This window comes from Salmo salar, chromosome ssa07 (assembly GCF_905237065.1).
Source record: "Salmo salar chromosome ssa07, Ssal_v3.1, whole genome shotgun sequence".
Classification (NCBI taxonomy): domain Eukaryota; kingdom Metazoa; phylum Chordata; class Actinopteri; order Salmoniformes; family Salmonidae; genus Salmo; species Salmo salar.
The window spans coordinates 23,536,494-23,560,231 of NC_059448.1; the positions used below are offsets into that span (position 1 = coordinate 23,536,494).

At 43.5% G+C, this 23,738-nt stretch overlaps 1 protein-coding gene across 1 annotated transcript in view; it reads left to right on the forward strand.

The window, feature by feature from the left end:
* The first annotated feature begins 2,236 nt into the window (after positions 1–2,236).
* LOC106608825 (lysine-specific demethylase 6B-like) overlaps positions 2,237–23,738 on the forward strand; it is a 171,640-nt gene continuing 150,138 nt past the window's right edge. Inside the window, 3 exon segments of the mRNA XM_045721741.1 lie at positions 2,237–2,903; positions 9,592–9,711; positions 9,826–9,859. The gene's annotated coding sequence lies outside the window, so the exon portion shown is untranslated.

A 23,738-nucleotide genomic window follows, 5' to 3' on the forward strand; every position in this document is an offset into this window, starting at 1 on the left:
TCAACCAAATTGAGATGGTTTGGGATGAGTTGGACCGCAGAGTTGAGAAAAAGCAGCCAACAAGTACTCAGCATATGTGGGAACTCCTTCAAGACTGTTGGAAAAGCATTCCAGGTGAAGCTGGTTGAGAGAATGTCAAAAGTGTGCAAAGCTGTCATCAAGGCAAAGGTTGGCTACTTTGAAGAATCTAAAATCTATTTTGATTTGTTTAACACTTTTTTGGTTACTACATGATTCCATATGTGTTATTTCATAGTTTTTATGTCTTCACTATTTTTCTACAATGTAGAAAAGAGTAAAAATAAATAAAAACCCTTGAATGAGTAGGTATATATATATATATATATATATATATATATATATATATATATATATATATATATATATTCCTGCACAGGTGAACAACATTTCACACAGAAGAGTAACACACAGAGACATTCACTACATCCAGATGTTACTCAGGAAGGTCAAGTGGGTGTACAAACCCTAATGTCTATATATTATTATTTCTTTTTTGGGATGGAAAAACACTTTCAGTGTGAACTTAAATTACTAAAGCCTTGATAGAAGTAGAGAGAAAATATATATTTTTTAAATAATATAATCTTTGAGAATGAACAATCCCCAAAATAAAAGATAGACAGTCAGGGAGAATTTAAAATTTTAAAAACAATGAATTTAGCAGTATTGATTTTGTTATTATGTTTGAGCAAAAGAACACAGCATTAGCCAATGCAAAATGCATAGAATTGCATTTTCTCTCCGCTCCATGGCAGAATAAGTAGAATTGCAGGAAATTAGCTTTAAAAATGAAACAATTTCTCTCAGCTCCATGGGGAAACGTGTAGAATTGCAGGATATTGGTTTAAATATATATTTTTAAATGTATCTACACCACCAAGATGGGAGGCCTCTAAAATGTTCTCTCAAATCCAGCGCCAACTGCTCCCATTGCCACGCCCTCTGCTACACCCACCACCTAAGCCCATTTGATCCAGAAAAAACCCTGCTGTGTGTATGCTTCAACTTTCTGTGTTTGTTTGTAGGATTGGCAAAGTGCTGAAATGTCTGATTGGCACATTTTATGTCAGGATGGCAAACTGTGTGCATACACACACACACACACAAACCCAATGTGCTTAACGAGGTGAGATGGAAATATTTATGCTAACACATTTTCTCAAAGTGGAAGTAGGAGGGGCATTCTAATTAACTAAATCAGAGACATTTGCTGAGTGAGTACTCACTCTAGACACACACACACACACACACACACACACACTGTAAAAGGCTTCAACACAAAGTTATTCAAAGGAGGGGAAAACAAGAGAGGGACTGGGGAGAAAGAGTGAAACAGAAGAAACGGTTGTGAGGGAGGGAGTGAGGGCCTCCCTCCAGTTCAAGGCCGTATTCAGGCGGGAATGTCTTCTGAAAGAGACAGAGAGACCGTTAAGGGCCTCTTTATGTGGCCCAGGTCTGGGCTGTGTGTGTGTGTGCTACCAGTTGTTGTTCGGGAGCTCATAGCAACATGCTGAATTCAAATTCAAATAAGCTTTTAAGTTCTTCTGAGGCAGTGTTGTAAGGGAAAGTGTTGGCTCAGTCTTGTTTGTTGAAAGCGAGAAAAGTATTTTGAATTTGAGATGAGAAAACTGTCAACGTAACATGTACAGTCATTATTGTGCATTACACTTTCTGAAGAAGAGGAGTGTGTGTGTCTCAAAGGGCCAATAGTAAAATAATTAACTTTCAACTCTTTTACAGAACTCCTCTGGTATTTGTAGGAGGCATTTTCTGTTGGAAGCAAACCTTTCTCGTCTGCTTATTCAATTAAATGCTGTAAAACGAGATCCACTATTCCTAGAGAAATGTTTTGTAAAATCGAATGTGCTAACCCTTGATAGTGTGTATAGTAAACTAACTGTATTATCCATAGTGGTGAACTGGCCTGTTATCTAAAGGAAATCATTATTATAAAAACATCACTATATAAAATAACTTTATAAATCCCAAGTGCCCCTTATGGACTTGCATTAACTATGTCCAACTGAAATTATAGCAGAAATTATTGATCAAACCCTCAAATAATGGAAAAATCAGGGTAATTTGTGCTCTGAAGAATAGAGCGCTAAGGGCATTTCAGCAAGCCATACAGTGTGTGTTTGCCAGTGTATAATAAGGCTGGGCAGTGTATGTCCAAGACTCGTCCACCAAAAATAAACCTGCATGAGAGGGAAAGAGAGAGAGAGAGAGAGCGAGAGGGAGGAGGAAGATAAGAGCCCTTACAACAGAGAAGAGTTTGGGAAACAGTATGCGTTTCAATTGATTAAGAACTGCGCAATTTCTTAGTATCCATCGCCGCTTTGGTCCTGGTGCCCTTCTACAATATATCGATATCTAAAGGCGTGTTTGGATTGAACATGCGTGTGGCAAACCCGCCCGCGGTGCACGCATAGCCTATACCGGCGGTTGTAGCAGCTACGTACTTGGCTTGGCGATTTTGAAAAGGAATGTTCAATTCTTCTGCGAGAGGGCTGTACATTCATTTTGGAAGACGATATGCAAGATTGAAGATTACTGTACAGCTTTGAAATTGTGCAACAACACGAGACTAATCGTTGTGCCATGCCCATGGCTGATTCTCTAAATGCTCTCTTCTCTCCCCAAGCAACGATTTCATAATGTATCTGCGTGTACAGTTTCTGCAAGCCGACATTTTCTAAATGGAGCAAGGATTTTTGACACATTATTTCGCTATTACTTAATTTTGGGAACGGTTTTGGGAGGCTACGTGGCTGAACGAACGTCATTCGTGTGGAAAGATGTGTTACGACGTTGTTGTTTTTTGTTGATGTTACAGTGTGCAGCAACCGCACCTCCCATGAGAAAGCAGCATGCACAAACAGGTAAGATGAAAACGATTTTACTGATATAGCCTGATTAACACAGGCTTCTAATGTTTCATAATTAACCAGAATTACCGTAGCAGAGAATGTTTATCCAAAATGAGATCTAGAACGAATGGTATTGAGTTAATGCCTACTTTATAGGCTACTGATATGCTATGTCCAATGATTGTAACCAATGGAACGCGCGTAATCATCTCTTAATTAGGATGCATTGTTCCAAACATTTAGTACACAGGCTACTACAGCGTAACAAGGTAGATGAGAAGTTTCCTATTCGTAGCCTAAAACTACAAAGACGTAGGCTATAGGAAAAGTAGCAAACGCATTTTGCATTTCTGCCAGCTGTGTTTTATCCTTTTCACAATGAGTAATATCGAAAGTGTTTGCAGTATGGTCATCTGGTTACAATAACGATGGGTTTACGGGAACCTAGTATGAGTAGGCGATGTTGTAATCGCCTAGTGACGGGCTGGTGTGCTGCTTTCGGTTCAACCTTTTTACTCTTCTAAAACGCGATCAAAACCTACATGTGGCTTGAAGTCGTATCTTTCTCGGTAGTGCCAGGGTCCAAAATGTCCTGTCTGTGATATGTAATTCAATAACGGTTAAGTAACCGCGGCCATTGAATGAAATCTGGGCCTTCCAGTGTTCGGGGAAGGAGTGTCGCATTTTCTTTCTGAAATGTCATGTGGTGAAGTTGTGGCGGGTTCCGTCGAATTTCCAGGAAAAGCGTTTGAATTCGTTCAATGTCATTTTGGTCTTCCTCTCCTTACCAGTTCTGTCCCCGCCCTCTTCATGCACGTCCTTTTTGTCGCCACTAGAGGACGCCAGCGGTCCATAGATGGGCTTGACGTGGCTCTGCCTGGCTACCACTGTTTTCTGCTGGATAGGCAACATCCACCCGAAGTTTTTATTTCAAGTTGATAGATTACCACCTAGCTTATTGAGTACCCCATTGGTGAGTTATTAACATTGAGCCATAGGTTATTGCCAGGTTATAACTAGTAGTTAACAAGAAAATAATTGTGACGTTAGCTGAGATTAAATCAGGTCAAATTGTGTTTGTCAGATGCTTCGTAGACAGCAGGTGTAGACTAACGGTGAAATGCTTACTTACGGGGTCCTATACCAACAATGCAGAGTTAAAGAGAAGATACACAATTAAATAGAAATAGTGACAAAATTCAAACATATTGGGTGTGTTCGTAAATTCAGAGCGTTGTCAGATTGTCCGTTCGTAAATTCAGTGCGTTTTTGCTCGCGGAGTGTTCAGAGCGCACACTGGACGCTCTGGCCGAGGAGTAAATTCTGGGTTGATCTGAGCGTTCTGACCTCACAACGGCAGTCAAGCACCCAAGCTAGCTGGCTAACGTTGGCTAGCTTGCTAGCTACTTCCAGACACAAATGAGAGAACCCCTGACCATTTTACTCGCCCAAGCAGGGCTGATTAGGCGGTTCCATGTTATCCAGAGCGTTGGTGACTGTAACGTTGCTGCTGGGAACAATTTAATTATGATTTTTCGCCGAGGTTTACTGACACTTGTCATATTCAAGAGGTTTCGAGCGTTTGTAAATTCCTCAGTTATTCTGCGCTCTGGCACCCGCAGCGGAGAGGGCTTTGAAATCGGAGTAGATAGCCAGAGTGAATTTATGAACGCACCCATTGACGCAACACACATCGACACACTTTTAACACTCTTCACATACGCTACTCTGTTTATTATCTATCCGGATTGCCTAGTCACTTTTACCCCTACCTACATGCAGTGGCGATTTAAGCATGTACATCTTGGGGGGCAAACTCATTTTTTGCGGGGGGGATCCATGCCAGCAAAGCTACTACACAACACTAACAAATACATTAATTGCACTATAACGGTGACAAACGGTGTCCACAAACTGTTAGGGCCAACAGCAGAGTCCCAGCAGCAGTCCCAACACCTTACCGCTGCTACACCTGGCTATCAGCGGAGCTTTGTCTGGCAGTGAAACAGTTAATTCAGTCTCATTTACTGCCTTTTAAAAAAAACACAGCTGATATGGCTGACTTGCTGAAACAAATGTGGTTTCTCCTGACAATTGAGATGTACAAACTATGGCATAAGGGGACGACAAGCGGATAAGAGGTAATCCGTAATTTAGATTAAGACATTAATGAGCTAGCTAAGACGGACGTAGTCAATATAACTGTTTATTCAGCACTTTTGAAATGTACAGCAACGTAATTCAGAACATGGCCATTCTTACATTATTCTCCCTGTACCCCAAGTCAGAACCGTAGGATAAGAAAAGGGAGCATATAAGCAGACAATGAATGCTCTTACAATATTCAATGATTACATTTCTCTAAAACACGTTATAGACTACATGTGCACAACCAAGTCAGAAAAGTGGGCGAAATTAAGAGGTGAAAATAAACCAAATTATTAGGGTAAGGCACATGGGCTACTAAAAACTTACTACACAACATACACTTAATATTACTTTCTTAGCTACAGTATACATATCTCCCTGGCATATTACATCATTTATGCAGCAGTATACAATACATTTTAGGACTCACCTTGATGTGCTGTGCTCACTTGAACAGGAAGGTGGCGCGGCGGTCCTTCATGGGCAAATTTTGTCATCAAACTTTGTCATCAAAGTCTGGCATTATCTGAATTTATGGTGCTTTCAAGACAACTGGGAACTCTGAAAAAAACAAGGTCGAATGATGATAAAATCAGTGATCTTCAGGTCGTAGCTCTAGAAAGAGGCCCGAGTTCCCGATTTACAATTCCGAGTTGGATGACCGTTCAAAACGTATTTTCCCATTCAGAGCTCATTTTTTTCCTGAGGTCCCAGTTGTCTTGAATTCACTGAAGTCAGATTTCCCAGATCCGAGTTAACAGTTGTTTTGAGTAGAGGTCGACCGATTTATGATTTTTGACCGCCGATACCGATTATTGGAGGACCAAAAAAGCCGCTGCCGATTAATCGGCCGATTTTAGGGGGGGGGGGGGGGGGTTTATTTATAATAATGATAATTACAACAATACTGAATGAACACTTATTTTAACTTAATATAATACATCAATAAAATCAATTTAGCCTCAAATAAATAATTAACCATGTTCAATTTGGTTTAAATAATGCAAAACAAAGTGTTGGAGAAGAAAGTAAAAGTGCAGTATGTGCCATGTAAAAAAGCTAATGTTTAAGTTCCTTGCTCATAACATGGGAACATATGAAAGCTGGTGGTTCCTTTTATCATGAGTCTTCAATATTCCCAGGTAAGTTTTAGGTTGTAGTTATTATAGGAATTAAAGGACTATTTCTCTCTATACGATTTGTATTTCATATACCTTTACTATTGGATGTTCTTATAGGCACTTTAGTATTGCCAGTGTAACAGTATAGCTTCCGTCTCTCTCCTCGCTCCTACCTGGGCTCGAACCAGGAACACATCGACAACAGCCACCCTCGAAGCAGCGTTACCCATGCAGAGCAAGGGAAACAACTACTCCAAGTCTCAGAGCGAGTGACGTTTGAAACGCAATTAGCGCACACCCCGCTAACTAGCTAGCCATTTCACATCGTTACACCAGCCTCATCTTGGGAGTTGACAGGCTTGAAGGGGTGGGTATAATTTGTGGAACGTTCCAACGGAATCTGTTCCAAAAAACGTAAAGTAAAAGGTTGCCAACCAACAACGCATACAAAGTAGCAACGCATACAAACCTAGCTAACTAGCTGCCGAATAGGCATCAACTCACCACGTAGCTTATTCTTAATGTTTGTCTATAGGCAACCAGAGTGAGGACAGACATTTTTTGGAATAAACGTGATGAGTGAAAAACGCAATGAAATAGACCACTCACTACCCGGTATCTTATTCTGCCGCTATACAACTTTGTATGCGTTGTTTTTTGTCAACCTTGTTATTTACGAAGTTTTTGGAATAGATTCCTGTTGGAACGTTCCACAAATTATACCCACCCGGTTTGAAGTCATAAACAGCTTGAAACACAGCGAAGAGCTGCTGGCAAAACGCACGAAAGTGCTGTCTGAATGAATGCTTACGAGTTATGTTATGTCAATGTTATGTCATAATTACGTAAAATTCTGGCAAATTAGTTCGCAACGAGCCAGGCAGCCCAAACTGTTGCATATACCCTGACTCTGCGTGCAATGAACGCTAGAGATGTGACACAATTTCATGTTAGCAGGCAATATTAACTAAATATGCAGGTTTCAAAATATATACTTGTTTATTGATTTTAAAGAAAGGCATTGATGTTTATGGTTAGGTACATTGGTGCAACAACAGTGCTTTTTTCGCAAATGCGCTTGTTAAATCAACACCCGTTTGGCGAAGTAGGCTGTGATTCGATGATAAATTAACAGGCACCGCATCGATTATATGCATCGCAGGACACGTTAGATAAACTAGTAATGTCATCGACCATGTGTAGTTAACTAGTGATTATGTTAAGATTGATCGTTTTATGCTAGCTAGAAACTTACCTTGGCTTCTTGCTGCCCTCGCGTAACAGGTAGTCAGCCTGCCATGCAGGCTCCTCGTGCGTTGGATTGGATTAGTAACCGGAAGGTTGCAAAAACAAATCCCGAATCCCCCCTGAACAAGGCAGTTAACCCCCGTTCCTAGGCCGTCATTGAAAATAAGAATGTGTTCTTAATCTGACTTGCCTAGTTAAATAAAGGTGTAAAAAATAATAATAAATGAAATCGGCCCTAAATAATCGGTCGACCTCTAGTTTTGAGCACGGCAGAATTCATGCTAGATTGATAGCATGGCCAATGTTGCTCTACCCTTAGATTTGGCGGTGACGTAGTCTCCCCATGAGTGTCAGAACACTGAGCCAATCGCAACTAGAGAACATTACCAACCCCTACGCTCTGTATTTTCTGCTGGCTGCCCCACCACCACAAAGCACTGAGCTGCACCTGCATTTTGGAGCTGTCTTACTCAAGAAAACAAAAAAGAGACCGTGTTTGCTTGAGGCTTTATTAACTTATTTTTTTACATTGTTTGCAAACTGATATATGACAAGTATTAATTCCAAAATAACATGAAAAACAGGCAACCTTTTTTTTAGCTTAAAATGTGGGGCTCACAACCCACCCTGAATGACGGGTCGCCACTGCCTACATGCATATATTACCTGTACGTATTACCTGTGCGTATTACCTGTACGTATTACCTGTACGTATTACCTCATACATATTACCTGCACATATTACCTGTACATATTACCTGTGCGTATTACCTGTACGTATTACCTCATACATATTACCTGCACATATTACCTATACATATTACCTGTGCGTATTACCTGTACGTATTACCTCATACATATTACCTGCACATATTACCTGTAAGTATTACCTGTACGTATTACCTCATACATATTACCTGTACGTATTACCTGTACGTATTACCTGTACGTATTACCTGCACGTATTACCTGCACGTATTACCTGCACATATTACCTCGTACGTACTACCTCGTACGTATTACCTCGTACGTATTACCTCGTACATATTACCTCGTACATATTACCTGTACGTATTACCTCATACATATTACCTGTACATATTACCTGCACGTATTACCTGCACATATTACCTGCACATATTACCTGTACATATTACCTCGTACGTACTACCTCGTACGTATTACCTCGTACATATTACCTGCACATATTACCTGTACATATTACTACCTCGTACCCCTGCACATTGACTCGGTAGCGTTACTCCTTGTATATACTGTAGCCTCGTTATTGTTATTTTATTGTGTTATTATTTACTTTTTATTTAGCATATTTTTTGTATTTTTTAACTCTGCATTGTTGGGAAAGGGCTCGTGAGTAAGCATTTCACGGTAAAGTCTACACCTGTTGTATTCGGGGCATATGACAAACGCATTTTGATTTGATGTGGCCTCAAAATGCTCATGTGATACAATCAGGAATCCACTAGAGACCGACACACACTCCAACAATACTCCGTCTAAGAGACCGACACACACTCCGACAATACTCCGTCTAAGAGACCGACACACACTCCGACAACACTCCGTCTAAGAGACCGACACACACTCCGACAATACTCCGTCTAAGAGACCGACACACACTCCGACAATACTCCGTCTAAGAGACCGACACACACTCCGACAATACTCCGTCTAAGAGACCGACACACACTCCGACAACACTCCGTCTAAGAGACCGACACACACTCCGACAATACTCCGTCTAAGAGACCGACACACACTCCGACAACACTCCGTCTAAGAGACCGACACACACTCCGACAACACTCCGTCTAAGAGACCGACACACACTCCGACAACACTCCGTCTAAGAGACCGACACACACTCCGACAACACTGCGTCTAAGAGACCGACACACACTCCGACAACACTCCGTCTGTCTCCTTCCTTTAGGAGTGGCTGAAGCTGCTAACATAAACATGCTGGTGATTCTGTAACATGTTCAGGATAAGTGTGTTAATCTATAACAACAAATTAGCACCATTATTACTAACCACAATGTTCTTGTGAGCTCCCTGATGGCTCCTCAGACACACAACTGAAGTCCGTACCTGTCATGCCAGGCCTCTAGGCTTCTCTACAGTTATAATGTCATTGCACTGACGTGCTTCTCTATTCGCAGCGGAACAAGGCCTAACATGATGACACGGCCTCGGTATGCTGTTGGCATGGGCCAGCCTGGCGTCACGGTCAGGGCTGTGCAGCCACAGCAAAGAGCCAATCATAATAAAGTGTGGGAATGGTAAGTTTGGCATCTTATCAAGTGATATCATTTGATTCCAAAAAAAAAAAGAGAGTCGATTTTAGAGCATTCTGCATCGCGCCGACAGAATGATTTGACGTTTCTCTCCTGCAGCGAGGCCGTCTGGTTGGAGCACACAGTTGGCCAGGTAAGGAAGTGTGTCTGTATGTCTGTGCATTTATACAAATGCTGATGTTGTGCGTCTGTGCTTGTGTTTGTCTGTGTATGTTTGCGTCTGTCACTGTACAGTGACTATAGAAAGTCTACAGCCTCCCTTTGGATTTCTTCACATTTTATTGTGTTACAAAGTGCGATTAAAATTGATTTAATTGCCATTTTTTGGTCAGTGATCTACACAAAATACTCTGTCAAGTTAACAATTTTCTTTTTTTTTTAAGACTTAATAAAAATGAAACATTATATGGTAGAAACACCTTTGGCAGCGATTACGGCTGTGAGTCTTCTTGGATAAGTCTCATAAGAGCTTTGCACATCTGCGTTGTGCAATATTTGCCCATTATTTTCAAAATTCTTCTAGCTCTGACAAGGTGTTGGGGATCATGGCTAGACAGCAAGTCTTGCCAAAGCTTTTAGAGGAGATTTAAGTAAAAACGAACTTGGCCACTCAAGAACATTCACTGTCTTCTTGGTAAGCAACTGCAGTGTAGATTTGGCTTTGTGTTGTAGGTTATTGTCCTGCTGAGAGGTGAATTCCTCTCTCGGTGTCTGGTGTAAAGCAGACTGCAGCAGGTTTTCCTCTAGGATTTGCCTGTGCTTAGCTCCATCCCGTTTCTTTTCATCCTAAACAAATCTCCCCTGTCTTTGCTGATGTCAAGCATACCTATACCATGATGCAGCCACCACCATGCTTGAAAATAAGGAGGCAGCGACTCTGGTATTGTGTTGGATTTGCTGAAAACATAAGACTTTGCATTTAGGCAAAAAAGTGTATTCCTTTGCCGTGTTTTTACTTTAGTGCCTTGTTGCATACATATTCATGTTTTGGAAAAATGTTATGATGTGCATTTGTATTCTGTTATTTAGGTCATTATTGTGCAGTCACTACAATGTTGATCCATCGTTTTTCTCCCGTCACAACCATTGAACTGTTTTTAAATCACCGATGGCCTCATCTTGACATCCCTGAGCGGTTTCCTTCCCGTCCTGCAGCTTAGTTCAGATGGATGACTGCATCTTTGATGTGTCTGGGTGGTTTGATACATAATCCACAGCATAATTATTAACTTGACTGTGCTTAAATATGTAGTAGGTATTTGATTTGTTATTGTTACCCATCTACCAATCACTGCCCTTCTTTATGAGGCTTTCGAAAAGCTCCCTGGTCTTTGTAGTTGAAGATGTATGTATGTCGGACAGAGGAAGGGGTAGTCATTAAAAAATCATGTCAACCAACCCCTATTCATTCACAGTGATTCGATATAACTTATGTGATTTGTTAAGACAAATTTTACTTCTGAACTATACTGAACAAAAATATAAACGCAACATGTAAAGTGTTGGTCCCATGTTTCATGAACTGAAATAAAATATTTGCCATATGCACAAAAAGCTTATTTCTCTCAAATTTGGTGCACAAATTTGTTTACATCCCTGTTAGTGAGCATTTCTCCTTTGCCAAGATAATCCATCCCCCTGACAGGTGTGGCATATCATGTCAAGAAGCTGATTAAACGGCATGATTAATACATAGGTGAAACTTGTGCTGGGGACAATAAAAGGCCATTCTAAAATGTGCAGTTTTTTCACACAACACGATGCCATAGATGTCTCAATTTTTTTCAATTGTCATGCTGACTGCAAGAATGTCCACCAGAGCTGTTGCCAGATAATTAAATGTTAATTTCTCTACCATATGCCGCATCCAACGACGTTTTAGAGAATTTGGCTGCACGTCCAACCGGCCTCACAACCGCAGACCACGTGTAACCACGCCAGCCCAGGACCTCTACAACCACCTTCTTCACCATCCGGATCGTCTGAGACCAGCCACCCAGACAGCTGATGAAACTGAGGAGTAGTTCTGTCTGTAATAAAGCCCTTTTGTGGGGAAAAACTCATTCTGATTGGCTGGTCCTGGCTCCCCAGTGGGTGGGCCTATGCCCACTCACGAATCCATAGATTCGGGCCCAATAAATTCATTTTAATTGACTGATTTCCTTATATGAACTGTAACTCAGTAAAATCTTTGAAATTGTTGCATGTTGCGTTTATATTTTTCCTCATTATAATTTACGCTTGCCTAAACAAAGGGGGTGAATACTTATGCAACGACCATCTTGTAGTTATGACATTGTTATTAATTATTAATTCGCATATTTTTTTGTGTAGCTCATTGACAAAAAAAAAAGTCAATTAAATCTATTTCAATCCCACTTTGTAACGTGACAAAATGTGAAAAAAAGTTGAAGGATGTGTAGATTTTCTTTAGGGACTGTATGTCTGTATCTGCTTGCACCGCTACAGGGGGACCCTAAACCCGCTCCTTCTCCATCAGTATGTCACTAAGGTGATCACAGCTCAATGGTTTAATGAGAGGTAACGATGGAGGGATGATAGACAGGAGAAAGAGAGAGCGAGAGATCTCTGGTGTGTTTTCTGGCCACTCCTCCCTCGTTCCCAGCAGTGGTTATCTGATGTCCTCCTGTCTCTGTGTGTGTGTGTGTTCTGGTTTTGGCTCACTCTCACTGTAACAATTTCATACATATCTCTTGACGCCTGCAAAGGGAATCCAGTTGTGTGTGGTCGATTTGATTTGGACTGTAACTGGGCGGATACCCTTGCTATCCACTCCCCTCTCTATCGCTCGTCCATATTTCTCGTTCTCCCCCCTCTCTCTCTCTCTCTCCCTCTTTGTTAAAGCATAACAACATGTCACAGGAGAGCTCTACGTTGTGTTTCTAGGTGGGTGCCAGAACTCACACACACACACACACACCCGACGTTCAGCGTTTTGGCCCTGTGCCGAGCAGAGAGGCCCTGTCTGGGAGCAGCTTATTTCCTGGAGGGGAGCGAGCGGCCCAAACAAGCACACACTCACACACACACACACACACACACACCTTGTAACACCCCACACACCCTTCTTTCTCTCTCTTACACATGCACACACACACACGTACGCCACTGTCCCCCCTCTCCCCAGGACCCCACAGAGTCACACCTGGGTCTCTCAGTCATTCAGCCTCTCTTTCAGCTATATTACATTACCACTGGGTATTGAACGTGGTCTAGCACACATTGACTGCCTGCCAAACACTGGGCTTTGTGTGTGTGTGTCTGTGCGTGTGTGAGTGTGTGTGTGTCTGTGTCTGTGCGTGTGTCTGTGCGTGTGTGTGTGTGTGTCTGTGCGTGTGTCTGTGCGTGTGTGTGTGTGTCTGAGTGTGTGTGTTGAAGTGGGAGGTGTAGATAGAAAGTAGTTACTGGTCTTAAAGACCAAAATAATTTGGAGGAGGTACGGGGTAGAATCATGTGCACATGAGAAGCATTGGTTGTGTGTGTGTGTGTGTGTGTGTGTGTGTGTTGAAGTGGGAGGTGTAGATAGAGAGTAATTAATAATTATGAGGAGGTACGGGGTAGAATTATGTGCACATGAGAAGCATTGGTTGTGTGTGCTGATACAGAACAGGTTATTTCTGTCTGAGGTTTGCTGTTTTGTTGTTGAATATCTAATCTTTCCTTTTACTTGTTACTGTTGTCTGGCTCTGGAACAGTTTACCTTGAATGCAGTGTGTGCGTGTGTGCGTGTGTGTGCGTGTGTGTGCGTGTGTGTGCGTGAGAGCGATGCGGGACTGTTTCTGGGAAATCCAGACCATAAAACATCAGAAGGTCGAGTTGAGCGCTGGCATCAATCACCATGACAACCCTGTCCATCAGCAACCATCACACACACACACACACACCCCAGGGTTTCCGTTAGGAAAATGTGGCGCCGGACAATAAAACGTCTGATAGCGGATCCAAATGTGACAGAGATGAAAAGCTCTGTTAGAAACTTAGAAAGAGGGGGAATCTAAAGATGCAACAACTAGGATGGGTTGCTAATAAGACTAGAATTGTGCCTTTGGCTTCTGGACTATGAAAGAAAGTTGGTATGAAAACCAATGGACTAGGAGAGAAATGTTATGGTGGTGGGTCCAACCTCCCGAGTGTCGCAGCGGTCTAAGGCACTGCATCGCAGTGCTGTAGGCGTCACTACAGACCCTGGTTCGATCCCGGGCTATTTCACAGCCGGCCGTGATTGGGAGTCCAATAGGGCGGCGCACAATTGTCCCAGCGTTGTCCGGGTTCAGGGAAGGTTTGGCCGGGGTAGACTTGCCTAGTTAAATAAAGTTTAAATGAAAAAAAATATTTGCCTCAATTATATAATTACTCCTGTCTATACAGAAATAAATACAATCACCAGAAAGCATGACTTAGCCACACAGGAATCGAAGGAACATTAGCTTCTTTTAGAAAATAGCTGTGCATTGTTTCAGATCACAAGCTCGTAGGCCTATGCCTATTTGGGAAGCCTGTGATTTTGGCAGCGCACGTGGCAATATGCCAAGTTGATTATTGAGTTGCTGCGGTCAGTGAAAAGCATCTCAAATATGTGTGAAAATAATGTGTATTAAGCATGATTAAAAATGATGAGACAATAAGGTGTTTGGCGAAGATATAGGCTTGTCTCTCTCCAGAATGATTTATAAAAGATAAAACGTATCGGTGCTCATCGGCCATTGGACATAAAGATTACACAGCAAGTTGGAAATCGCAAATTCCACAAGGAGTCGTTTGGAAGGAATCAGTGGCTAACTGCAGGCGTTACAAAGAAACCACTAACGTTAGCCTGCTATTCAATGGAGTGGCCGTGTGTTTTTTTCCCCCACCGAGTTTCCACCATAAATCCATAGAATGCCAGACTTTGATGACAAAGTTTGATGACAAAATTTGCCCACAAAGGACCGCTTCGTCACCTTCACAAGGTGAGTCCAAAAATGTATTGTATGCTGCTGCATAAATGATGTAATATGCCAGGGAGATATGTATACTGTAGCTAAGAAAGTAATATTAAGTGTATGTTGTGTAGTAAGCTGTTAGTAGCCCATGTGCCTCACCCTATTAATTTGGTGTGTTTTCACCAACGCGGTATTGTAAACACATCGTTCGTGGCCTGGTGTTTGCTTGTTTGGCTACTTTTTTTGTACAGCTTTGACAGTGCTACTGATAGTAGTGGTGGCGCTTGGCTTGCACGTGCAAATTCAGAACACACAACATTCTATAATAGAATTGTGTTATTTAATGTGTCAAATAGTGTTATATAACATGTATCTTTTTTGACACACAAAGACCCAAACGGCGTTCAATGTGCCTCACCCTAATAATTTGGTCTATTTTCACCTCTTAATTTCACCTACTGTTCTATCTTGGTGGTGCACCTATAGCCTATAACTTGTTTTAGAGAAATGTAATCATCGATTTTCATGTTTTTATGCCCCCTTTATTTATCCTACGGTTCTGACTTGTACAGGGAGAACACTGTAAGAACGGCCCATGTTCTGAATTCTGTCGCTGTACATTTCAAAAGTGCTGAACAAGTAGTTATATTGACTACGTCCATCGTTGCTTGATCATTAATGTCTTAATCAAAATTCGGGATTGCCTCTTATCCGCTTGTCGTCCCTTTATGCCATAGTTTGTACATCTCAATTGTCAGTAGAAACCACAATAGTCATATCAGCTATGTTTTTTTAAAGGCAGTAAATGAGGCTGAATGAACTGTTTCGCTGCCAGACAAGGCTCCGGTGATAGCCAGGTGTAGCAGTGGTAAGATGTTGGGACTGCTTTATATAGGCCCTTACAGTTTGTGGACACCGTTTGTCACCGTTTTAGTGCAATTAATGTGTTGTTTAGTGTTGTGTTGTGTAGTAGCTTTGCTGGCATGCATCCCACATGATTTATTTTTTTGCCCCACCAAGATTTACATGCTAAAATCGCCACTGCACTGAACTACTTCCATATACACTGAGTCAAAACATTATGCTCTTTCCATGACATACTGACCAGGTGACTCCAGGTGAAAGCTATGATCCCTTATTGATGTCACTTGTTAAATTCACTTCAATCAGTGTAGAAGAAGGTGAGCAGACAGATTAAAGAATGATTTTTAAGACTTTAGACATGGATTGTGTCTGTGTGCCATTCAGAGGGTGAATAGGCAAGACAAAAGATTTAAGTGCCTTTGAATGAGGTATGGTTGTAGGTGTCAGGCACACCAGTTTGTGTCAAGAACTGCAACGCTGCTGGGTTTTTCACGCTCAACAGTTTCCTGTGTGTAGCAAGAATGGTCCACCACCCAAAAGACATCCAGCCAATTTGACACAACTGTGGGAAGCATTAGAGTCAACATGGGCCAGCATCCCTGTGGAACGCTTTCAACACCTTGTAGAGTTCATACCCTGACAAATTGAAACCGTTCTGAGGGCAAAAGGGGGTGCGACTCAATATTAGGAAGGTGTTCTTAATGTTTTGTACACTCAGTGTATACTTCCATGAATTTTTGGAAATGGTACTGGGCTACCTTCAGACGAGGTTCGTGGGCGCCCGAGAGCAAAACAACCGACATGTTCGTGAGAGTCTTGCCTCCATATCAGTGTGTAGCCCAAACTGTTCCGACGCTACAGACAGAAGTTGGCAGATCGGCAATACCGACTTCAGACGAGTCCCGTGAGCGGAGAACATGGTCATATTGCGGTCGTATTGCGGTCATAATTGTGGTCATATTTGATTGTAGGTCAAACCGTTCAGACGCGCAGACATTTTCGTGAGAAGACACATTTTCTTGATGTCCCATGGTCTGACAAACACCACTGTGGCTCGGCCACCTTCCACCGTGGATGCGGTGGATTGAGACTCATCCTGTGCAACAACAACAACAAATATATATCTCTAGCTTAAACAGACAGATTTTTATGTGGATGTTATTATTATGCTTATTATATATAACTTTATCATTTTCATTCCGATTTTTATGATTAACCACGTGACAATGATTTTGAGAAATGAAAACGTTCAAATTGAAATGAAACTGTTCCACGAAAAGGGGCATATGAAAATCATAACTGGCACGCAGAACGGCAAAAATGGTAGGATAAATTGTAAGCTTTCCCCAGACGTGAAACTTATGCGCCGCCCATGAAGTCTTTATAAAATAATTGCCTCCGTGTTTCCATGGTAGGATTTTGCACACTGCCTCCAGCTCACATTGTTAAGTGGTGGGTGACACGCTGACAGCCTGTTGTCTGCACTTGAATGGTGAATAGGAAGCACACTTCAATAACCAGTTGAGAAATAAAAATAGTAGCTATTTTTAATCGTGCACCAAAACAGTTGAATTTATCGGCTTTAAATTATTTTCCCAAAAAATAGGCTAATGGAAACCCTGACACACACACACACACACACACACACACATACAGTCTTCATCTCAGACATCTGCATATTGTCACCTTCATTCTCCTTCCACTCTCTCATCTCAGTTGCTTTCTTCCTCCCTTTATCTCTCTCTCTCTCTATACCCCTTTAACTCACTGCTGTTGCTCTTTATTTTAATGACTGTGGCTGGATACTGTAGGACCATGAATCCTTAACCAGACTAGACAGATACAGAGAGAGAGAGAGCGCGGGATAGAGAGATGGGTGGATAGATATTATAGAGAGAGAGTGAGGGATAGAGAGATGGGGGATAGATATTATAGAGAGAGAGTGAGGGATAGAGAGATGGGGATAGATATTATAGAGAGAGAGCGAGGGATAGAGAGATGGGGGATAGATATTATAGAGAGAGAGTGAGGGATAGAGAGATGGGGGATAGATATTATAGAGAGAGAGTGAGGGATAGAGAGATGGGGGATAGATATTATAGAGAGAGAGTGAGGGATAGAGAGATGGGGGATAGATATTATAGAGAGAGAGTGAGGGATAGAGAGATGGGGATAGATATTATAGAGAGAGAGTGAGGGATAGAGAGATGGGGATAGATATTATAGAGAGAGAGCGAGGGATAGAGAGATGGGGGGATAGATATTATTATATAGAGAGAGTGAGGGATAGAGAGATGGGGATAGATATTATAGAGAGAGGGCGAGGGATAGAGAGATGGGGGATAGATATTATAGATAGAGAGATGGGGGATAGATATTATAGAGAGAGAGCGAGGGATAGAGAGATGGGTGGATAGATATTATAGAGAGAGAGCGAGGGATAGAGAGATGGGGGATAGATATTATAGAGAGAGAGCGAGGGATAGAGAGATGGGGGGATAGATATTATAGAGAGAGAGCGAGGGATAGAGAGATGGGGGATAGATATTATAGAGAGAGATAGAGGGATGGGGGATAGATATTATAGAGAGAGAGCGAGGGATAGAGAGATGACTTGAGACTGCTGGAGGGAGGTGGCAGGAAGCTGTGGGACTAGAGAAGAGAGGAGGAGAGGCTTTCGTACACCTCCTTCACGGAGCGAAGGAACATAGCATCACACTGAGGGAGGAGGAGAGGAAGGAGCTGACATCATCCACTGTGCCCACCTGCTGAAGACATGGGCACGCAGCAGACATTGTGTGTGTGTGCGTGTGTGTGTGTGTGGCTTGCTTGCATGCCTGCGCAGACATTGTATTAGTGCCAGTCGATGGGATCAGTTACATTAATGGGCTGGTTTGTGCGATCGAACAGGAGAGAGGAGAGAAGAGATGGGCGCCTGTCAACGAGAGACTGAAATAAGATGGAGTGACAAAGAGAGTGAGAGAGAGATGAGATGGGAGCGCTAGAGAGAACATGAGGCTGTGAGAGAGTAATGTGATGAGAAGGGAGGGAGAGAGAGAGGGAAAGACAGTGAGAGAGATGAGATGGGAGCCCTAGAGAGAACATGAGGCTGTGAGAGAGTAATGTGATGAGAAGGGAGGGAGAGAGAGAACATGAGGCTGTGAGAGAGTAATGTGATGAGAAGGGAGGGAGAGAGAGAGGGAAAGACAGTGAGAGAGATGAGATGGGAGCCCTAGAGAGAACATGAGGCTGTGAGAGAGTAATGTGATGAGAAGGGAGGGAGAGAGGGATGTGATGAGAGAGGAGAGCTCTCCTCTGCAGTGCATGTTATCTTATATAACCCCCCCTGTGTGAAACAGATTTTACAGAGAGACAGAGGGATAAAGAGAGAGGAGTAGAGATAAACAGAGAGAGAGAAGTAGAGAGGGAAGCAGGGTGTGATAGCAACAATTTCTCATAGTTTCCCTTTGAAATGCCACGTTAATTCTGGGTTACAGGGTTCATTGTGCGTGGTTACAGGGTTCATTCTGCAGGGTTACAGGGTTCATTCTGCGTGGTTACAGGGTTCATTGTGCGTGGTTACAGGGTTCATTCAGCGTAGTTACAGGGTTCATTCAGCGTGGTTACAGGGTTCATTCTGCAGGGTTACAGGGTTCATTCTGCGTGATTACAGGGTTCATTCAGCAGGGTTACAGTGTTCATTCCGCAGGGTTACAGGGTTCATTCTGCAGGGTTACAGGGTTCATCCTGCAGGGTTACAGGGTTCATTCTGCAGGGTTCATTCTGCAGGGTTACAGGGTTCATTCTGCAGGGTTCATTCTGCAGGGTTACAGGGTTCATTCTGCGTGGTTACAGGGTTCATTCTGCGTGGTTACAGGGTTCATTCTGCAGGGTTACAGGGTTCATTCTGCAGGGTTCCAGGGTTCATTCTGCAGGGTTCATTCTGCAGGGTTACAGGGTTCATTCTGCGTGGTTACAGGGTTCCTTCTGCGTGGTTACAGGGTTCCTTCTGCGTGGTTACAGGGTTCATTCTGTGGGTTACAGGGTTCATTCTGCAGGGTTACAGGATTCATTCTGCGTGGTTACAGGATTCATTCTGCAGGGTTCATTCTGCGTGGTGACAGGGTTCATTCTGCGTGGTTACAGGATTCATTCTGCATGGTTACAGGGTTCATTCTGCAGGGTTACAGGGTTCATTCTGCGTGGTTACAGGATTCATTCTGCGTGGTTACAGGGTTCATTCTGCAGGGTTCATTCTGCGTGGTTACAGGGTTCATTCAGCGTGGTTACAGGGTTCATTCTGCGTGGTTACAGGATTCATTCTGCGTGGTTACAGGGTTCATTCTGCAGGGTTCATTCTGCGTGGTTACAGGGTTCATTCTGCATGGTTACAGGGTTCATTCTGCGTGGTTACAGGGTTCATTCTGCGTGGTTACAGGGTTCATTCTGCGTGGTTACAGGGTTCATTCTGCGTGGTTACAGGGTTCATTCTGTGGGTTACAGGGTTCATTCTGCGTGGTTACAGGATTCATTCTGCGTGGTTACAGGGTTCATTCTGCAGGGTTCATTCTGCGTGGTTACAGGGTTCATTCTGCGTGGTTACAGGGTTCATTCTGCGTGGTTACAGGGTTCATTCTGCGTGGTTACAGGGTTCATTCTGCGTGGTTACAGGGTTCATTCAGCGTGGTTACAGGGTTCATTCTGCGTGGTTACAGGGTTCATTCTGCGTGGTTACAGGGTTCATTCAGCGTGGTTACAGGGTTTACTCTGCGTGGTTACAGGGTTCATTCAGCGTGGTTACAGGGTTCATTCTGCGTGGTTACAGGGTTCATTCTGCGTGGTTACAGGGTTCATTCAGCGTGGTTACAGGGTTCGTTCTGCAGGGTTACAGGGTTTGTTCAGCGTGGTTACAGGGTTCATTCTGCGTGGTTACAGGGTTCATTCAGCGTGGTTACGGGGTTCGTTCTGCAGGGTTACAGGGTTCATTCTGCGTGGTTACAGGGTTCATTCTGCGTGGTTACAGGGTTCATTCTGCGGGTTACAGGGTTCATTCTGCGGGTTACAGGGTTCATTCTGCGTGGTTACAGGATTCATTCTGCGTGGTTACAGGGTTCATTCTGCGTGGTTACAGGGTTCATTCTGCAGGGTTCATTCTGCGTGGTTACAGGGTTCATTCTGCGTGGTTACAGGGTTCATTCAGCGTGGTTACAGGGTTCGTTCTGCAGGGTTACAGGGTTCGTTCAGCGTGGTTACAGGGTTCATTCAGCGTGGTTACAGGGTTCGTTCTGCAGGGTTACAGGGTTCATTCTGCGTGGTTACAAGGTTGAAATCGGAACAACTCAAAGGTTAACAGTTTAGGCATTCCTTCAGAGTGATTAAGGTTAGGGCTGTGGTTTGGGAAAGGCTTACAACAAAATAATGAAGAAACGACGTGCTATTCTGGTCAGGTATGAACCGTATTCACAGTATTCACACGCCTTGCTAGAGCTTTGTGAACTGCACCGTAGTACAGGGGTCTAAGCAGCATGCTTCAGCGCCCAGTGCTGGCCAATCGCTTTTCTTTCCATTTCCGAGGAAGGCACATATCCAGGAGAGAGATAGACGTAGCGATGGTGAGGGAAGAGAGAGAGAGAGCGTTAGAAGTTTACCCACACGTCTCCTCTGTGCTCTGTGGTTGGCACGGTGGCATAACTGTTAGTGGCATCCTCCCTGGCACCTCTCCGCCTCGCTCCGAAACGCTCAGACCTACTTCTACATCAACTGTCACAGCCACCATACTGTGAGTGTGTGTGTGTACCTGTGTAAAATACCTTGCTATGTTGTGAGAGGTGTTGAGAGTTCCTAGATGGTGTCAGATAAGTGTTTGGTGTGACTGTGTGGTAATGTGTGTGTGTGTAGAGAGAGCACAGGTGTGTCAACACTGCAACTCGATAGGGGGCTGGTGAGGGTTAGTTAGTATTGGTAAGAGATTGGGGTGTAACTGAGCAATGTTTTAAAGACAGATGTTTATGTTGTTTTAGGATTCAGATATGACATGGAGATTATTTACCTTCATTTAACCAGGCAAGTCAGTTAACAACAATTTCTTATTTACAATGACGGCCGATGCCGGCCAAACTGTGCACCGCCCTGTGGGACTCCCAATCACGGCCGGATGTGATACAGCCTGGATTCGAACCAGGGACAGTGGTGACGCCTCATGCACTGAGATGCAGTGTCTTAGGCCGCTGCGCCACTCGGGAGCCCAATGGCTCAAATTATCTGTCTGTCTTAATGAATGTTTATTTATTTTGGGGGGGGGGGCACAATCCCATAAAATCCTGCCATGTTTTTTTTCTCGGCCTTTCCCCAAATCTCTTGTTTAAAAATCCATCCCAAAAATCCCTGCTGTTCTCGCCTCCCAACTTGACCTTCTCTGTTCCCTTCCTGCATTTCCTCTGGCTCTTGTCCTCCTGTCCTGGCTTTCTGATCTCATGTTACCCTGTACCCCCTCCTTCACACCCCACTGACCAACCCTCCTCCTCCTCCCTCCCCGTGCCTTTGTGTGAAAGGGGTCAGAGGGGGAGGGAGGGAAAGAGGTGTAAAGAAGGGGAGAGTGCCCTGGGGATATGGTGTATAGGGAACGGTCCCTGCTCTGAGCTGTGGTTATATAGTCAGTAAATTGCAACCTGTTTTTATCATGGATATTCTTATCGTAATATCATAAAATCATACAAAATATTTTGTTGCTGATATGTCTTCATTCCCAGTCTAAATCTGTGTCTTATTGTATGTCGGCGGTCTGTCTAAATCTGTGTCTTATTGTATGTCGGCGGTCTGTCTAAATCTGTGTCTTATTGTATGTCGGCGGTCTGTCTAAATCTCTGTTGGTAGTAGGAGGTCTGTTCTCTGGCCACTCAGAGGTCATTGTAGAAGCCTTGTCTTGGTAATGATCTTACAAAATGGATTCTGTCCAAAACAGACACACACACACACACACACACACACACACACACACACACACACACACACACACACACACACACACACACACACAAGACAGATGTAGAGATTAGCCAGATACCTGTTTAGTAGATCCATCAGTCAATCTCCTCTGCCTTTTTCTTCCCCCCATACACACACACACAACCCCCCCATACACACACACACACACACACACACACCCCCCCATTCACACACACAACCCCCCCATACACACACACACAACCCCCCCATACACACACACAACCCCCCATACTCACACACACAACCCCCCCCATACACACACACAATCCCCCATACACACACACACACACCCCCCATTCACACACACAACCCCCCCATACACAGCCCCCTCGTACACAGACAATACAGCCCCTCACACAAACACCAAATACCCAGCCCCCTGGCCCCAGAGAGAGAACTCATTAACCCCTGGTCAGGCTGTATAGACAGCAGTGCTGGCTGGGAGGTGTAGTTACATGTAGTTGTCAGTAGGGGGTGATGGGAGCCTGGCCCTTTGTAAGTCAGTCTGCAGCCTAAGCCTCCTAATCACAGTCTTGGAGAGGCTCAGGTTTAATGAAGGGTTAGGGCTCAGCAGACACAACATGGACTCTGGGTGCCAAGCATACTCCATCATGCCCTGGTGGGTGGGTGTGAGTGAGTGAGTGAGTGAGTGAGTGAGTGAGTGAGTGAGTGAGTGAGTGAGTGAGTGAGTGAGTGAGTGAGTGAGTGAGTGAGTGAGTGAGTGAGTGAGTGAGTGAGTGTCAGCATTGGGGTCAATTCCATTTCAATTCCAGTCAATTCAGGAAGTAGTGCACTGAAATTCCAATTCTCTTCAGTGCTTTTCCATGAGGAACATTTGGAATTGGGTTTACTTTCTGAATTGACTGGAATTGAAATGGAATTGACCCCAACCCCGGTGTGTGTTTACTGTTCAGAGTATCACCTTTTTTTCTCACAGTCTCGGCACGGGAACGTGTGTGTGTGTGTGTGTGTGTGTGTGTGTGTGTGTGTGTGTGTTGTGTGTGTGTGTGTTTACTCACCTGAGTTAGTTCAGCTGACAGGCACACCTACTATCCTGGCTAATGCCAGACAAAGCTGCTTCCAGATTTCACTCCCTCCGTTCAGAGACTGTGACAAAGTGATACTCTGAACAGTAGACACACATGCACTTCTCACAGAACGCACGTGCTATTCTAGTCTTCTGCATTAGAACGCATGACG